At 36.8% G+C, this 4484-nt stretch overlaps 1 pseudogene; it reads right to left on the bottom strand.

The window, feature by feature from the left end:
* Positions 1–693: 693 nt before the first annotated feature.
* On the bottom strand, positions 694–1258 carry LOC118837798 (annotated as a pseudogene).
* Between the last annotated feature and the right edge of the window lie 3226 nt (positions 1259–4484).

Genomic DNA, 4484 nt, shown 5'->3' with positions numbered 1-4484 from the left:
CATATGTCCATGTTCTCTCCCATTAGAGACTGTAAGTTTTCTGAAAGATTCCTGAGCTTTCAGGAACCATTTTTTGTCTCTTTATTCCTAGTTCCTAGAACAGGACCTAGCACATAATCAATATAATGCATGTTGATCATTTCTTTTTTTTTTCAGAGCTTTTAAAAAGTTTATTAAATTTCATTACCTATTCTGCTGCAAGGTCAAAGCCTCATCTGTATAAAATAGCTTCAGCCAAGCAGTTTACTAAAAAATTAAGTTGGTATTGTACTGCATCTGACACCATCCAGTTAACCTATCTCAGTAAATTATTCCCATGGACAGAAAACCAAATGCATTTCAAACAATACTGGTGATGGATGAAGTTGGCCATTACATTACTGATTTAAGGCTTTTTACAGATAAAATTCTAGTTCTGAAGTACATGGTCTTAAAATTCATTTTTACCACACATGATGCAATGAATTCAGAACTAGACAGACACTAACTTGAAATTACAAGGAAGAAGTTGTGCAAAAGGTGCAAATAGCAAAAAGCATTTTTATCCAGTCATTTCTGAGAAGTTAAGATTTTCTTCCATGCTATGGTGTTATTTCAGAAGCGTTAAAATTGCTAACCTTCCATTTACCACCAGTTTAGGACAAAACCATACTGGGCTGTATTCTTATGCTAATTTATTTGAGGATCCAGTGTTCAATCTTCAATAGATTTTATGTATCTCTCATATGCATCCTCACTCATCAGCTCATCAAGTTCTGATGGGTTGCTCAGTCATCTTGATCAGCCAACCATCTTCGTAACAAGATTTGTTGACAAGTCCTGGGTCTTCTGCAAGAGCTACGTTAATTTCAGTTACTTCTCCTGTTAGTGGAGAATAGAGTTCACTGGCAGCTTTCACCAAAGCTCCAAACTCATCTTGTTTGTTCAATTTTGTTCCAACTTCTGGAAGACTACGGTAAACTATATCTCCCAATGCTTCCTCTGCAAAATTGCTGATTCCCGCTGTTCCAATACCATTTTCGGCTGATATTCATTCATGCTTGTCTGTGAACTTTCGAACGGCGAGTCACAGGGTGCTGGTGCAGAGGCCCCGGGAGGCGGCGGCCGCTAGGAAGGGAGAGGAGCATGGGCCAGGGTGGGCCTGGAGGCGCATGCCGGTGGCTGCGAGGGAGACCAGGGACCCGGGGGTCTCAACCCCGGTCGCCCCCCACAGGGATGAGGCCACGGATCGTACGCTTCTGGCCGCTCGCAGCGCCATCTTCTTGATCATTTCTTAATAATAATTTCTTAATTGATAGCATATAAATTTTTGAGAAGGTTAGGTAATTTATTTAAGATTACATAGGTGGTAAGGGGTTGAGTTCTAGCTCCCAGTTTGGTGTTCTTTTTACCATACTAATTGTATTATAGGCCAGTTCCTTTAAAATTTTCTGATGAAACTGTTGCTCCAAATAGTGCATTCCTGTGTAATGCAGAAATGGTTAAATAAAACAATTCCTGATGTATTTTCTTTGCTTTTTGTTGGGAAGGGGAAGGGCTAGATCTAAAGGTTATGACGATTGAAAAGATTCTGAAGATTGAAAATTGTATCAGCTAGACCTCTCTAATTATCTGAAGGAACAACAGAAGGCATTTTTGCCTTCTGATGTTTGCCTGTGTGTGTGTATGTGTGTGTGTGTGTGTGTGTGTCTGTGTGTCTGTGTGTCTGTGTGTCTGTGTGTGTCTGTGTCTGTGTCTGTCTGTCTGTCTGTCTCTCTGATGTCTGTCTGTCCAGGAGTGTGCGGGAGATAACTGGAATTGGCTCAAATCCACTTGTTTTGGACTGAAATTGGAATTTGGCAAAAGTAATTCCTAAAAATACATGATTGATTTCCTCTTTTAGTGATTGTGTAACCTTGAGAAAGAGATAGAAAAAATATTAAAGATGCATATTAAACTTAGAAGAGTGTCATGAAAACTTTTTTGGTGAGCCTGTCATTAAATATTATACCATTGTGTCAATATGCTTGCAAATACATCTATCTATCTATCTATCTAACCTATCATCTATCATTCTCATTGGGAAAATATTTTGAATTTAATATATTTATCAACAAGTTAACAAAATAATGATATTTGTCCCCTGAAGGATTTAAACATGTTCATCCTTTTTTTCTTACTGCTAATTTGAATAAGAAAGTTGGAAGTTAGATGTGACTGCTTAGACATTAAATCTAATACAGAAAAAAAAATAAACCTGTCCAGGCTGAGGAGGAAGGAGGCACAAATGACATATATTTATAAATGTCAATCATATTGGGAAAATCCCTGTGGAGAAAGAAGGATGAGCCTGCTAGTTGGTTAATTTTAGAATTCCTGGGAATTAGTTTTGAATTGTTTCCTCCATGTGCCGCTTTCTTGACCATCTTAGAAAGATAAGATAATGTCACAAGACAACTGTGAAGCCTTTCATCAAATACTTGAAAAATAAGCTACTGAGAATGTATTAAAATAGCATTATAGGAAAATGTCACCATCTTGGCATTGTGACTGAATGAGAATGACAGAAACATTGTAGAGGTAGATGGTAAATATTTGTACATCACACTTTTGATGTCTTACCTATTGTCAGGTGAATTTATTTTTTTAATGCAATGTTGATAAATTGGGCACTGATGAATACCTACCTGGCATAGAGAAAATTGTAGATTTTGTATAATCACACAATGTTCTCAGCATTGTTCATTAGATCAAAGCATACATGTAAAACCCAGCTAAAGGTCAGTTTAATTTACTCAGACTACAAGTTAACCATTTTGTACAATGAAGTTATAAGGCATTCCACTATGGACAACAACTGGGATAGACACCGGAGAATTTATAACCTTTATTTAACAAAAACATCATGGCTCATATTAACTTAAAGAACAGGCAAACTTTTTCTTAATCAAAAAGTTTTTTGTACATTGATACTTTAATACATTGAAGTACAAAAGAGTCTGACAAACTTTCAAAACAGTCCATACTCCTTTATAAATTAGAATAATGGACATTTGGGGGAAAAGACAAGAGGGCAGAGTAGAGACAGCACTCAGCTGATTTCTACCAACATTATCCTCCCAACAACTTTAAAATAGTGCCTTGAATCAAATTCAGAAGTTGCAGAGTCAACAAAAGGTCAGAGTGAAATATTCTTCCAGCCCAAGACAATTTATGAGGTTGGAAAGAGAGATCTGTGAAATGGGGTGAAAGCTGACCCAAAGTCTGTATGGATGAAACACCATTGGTGGGACCAGTTGGTGGTGAGAGAAGCAGAAGCTTCAGAAGCTCCCAAATCAGAGGTGATAAGGGGACCTGGTAACTGGCCAGAAAGAGATGACAGTGGAACCCTGTGTTGATACTGGATATGACAAGACACTGGTGGGTAACTCTATTGCTTATACTCACTCCTGTGTCATAGTTCAAGGGCTGAGAAAAACACTTTCCATTCCAAGGGAGAAGAGGCCCTGAGGAGCAATATAAATTGCAGTCTTATGGATTCAGAGGCCTTTCCTGAATAAGGACCAGAATATAGAAAGGAGAGCTGTGACAATAGCTCTGCCCAGATCACACCACCTTGGAGGCACCAAAAACTTCCAAATCCTCCAAACTAGCTCTGAAAACAGTAGTGTGAAAATGCCTGAAGTTTTAGCCTTCACTACCCCATGCCAACAACTGAGCCCAACTTTAACAAAAATCTCAAAATCAAGAAATAGGTTGGAAAATGAGCAAACAATGAAAAAAATAACCTGACCATAAACTACCATGGTAATAGAGAAGATTAAGATGCAAACTCAAAAAAAGAAAATGGAGCAAAACAGGTTCAGTAAAACCTCAAAGAGAATATTGTGAATTGGACACAAGCAAAACAAAACTTCCTGGAAAAGATTAAAAGGTGACTTTTTTTTTCAAAATCAAATAAGTGTGGGAGATTAAAAAAATAGGTAAGGAAATTAAAGAAAGGGAAACAATATGAAAAGACAATTAACAGCTTGATAAAAACAGGCACAAAAATACTGATGAAAATAATGTATTTTTAAAAGGGCCAAATGGGAGAAGACGTAGAAATGCTCAATGTGGAAAGTAACTCCTTAACAATTAGAATTGGTCAAGTGGAAGCTATTAATTCCATAAGACATTAAGAAAAAAATAAAATAAAGTAAAAGAATGAAAAAATATGGAAGAAAATGTGAAATTTCTCACTAGAAAAACAATTAACCTGGAAAATATAACAGTAAGAGTTTCTTTAAGCAGTATTGGAGTATCAGAAAGCCACAAAGACCCTAGACAACAAATTTCAAGAAATTTACCAAAAAACTGCCCGGATGTCCTAGAACCAAAAAGTAAAATTAAAATTGAAAGAATACACCACCTGAAATCCTAGAATAAAGACTTCCAGGAATAGTTTAGCCAAATTCTAGAGCTACCAGGTCAAAGAAAAAATATTTCAAGCAAACAGAATGAAA

This window comes from Trichosurus vulpecula, chromosome 1 (genome assembly GCF_011100635.1).
Source record: "Trichosurus vulpecula isolate mTriVul1 chromosome 1, mTriVul1.pri, whole genome shotgun sequence".
NCBI lineage: Eukaryota > Metazoa > Chordata > Mammalia > Diprotodontia > Phalangeridae > Trichosurus > Trichosurus vulpecula.
This window is presented reverse-complemented; position numbering and strand designations above follow the sequence as displayed.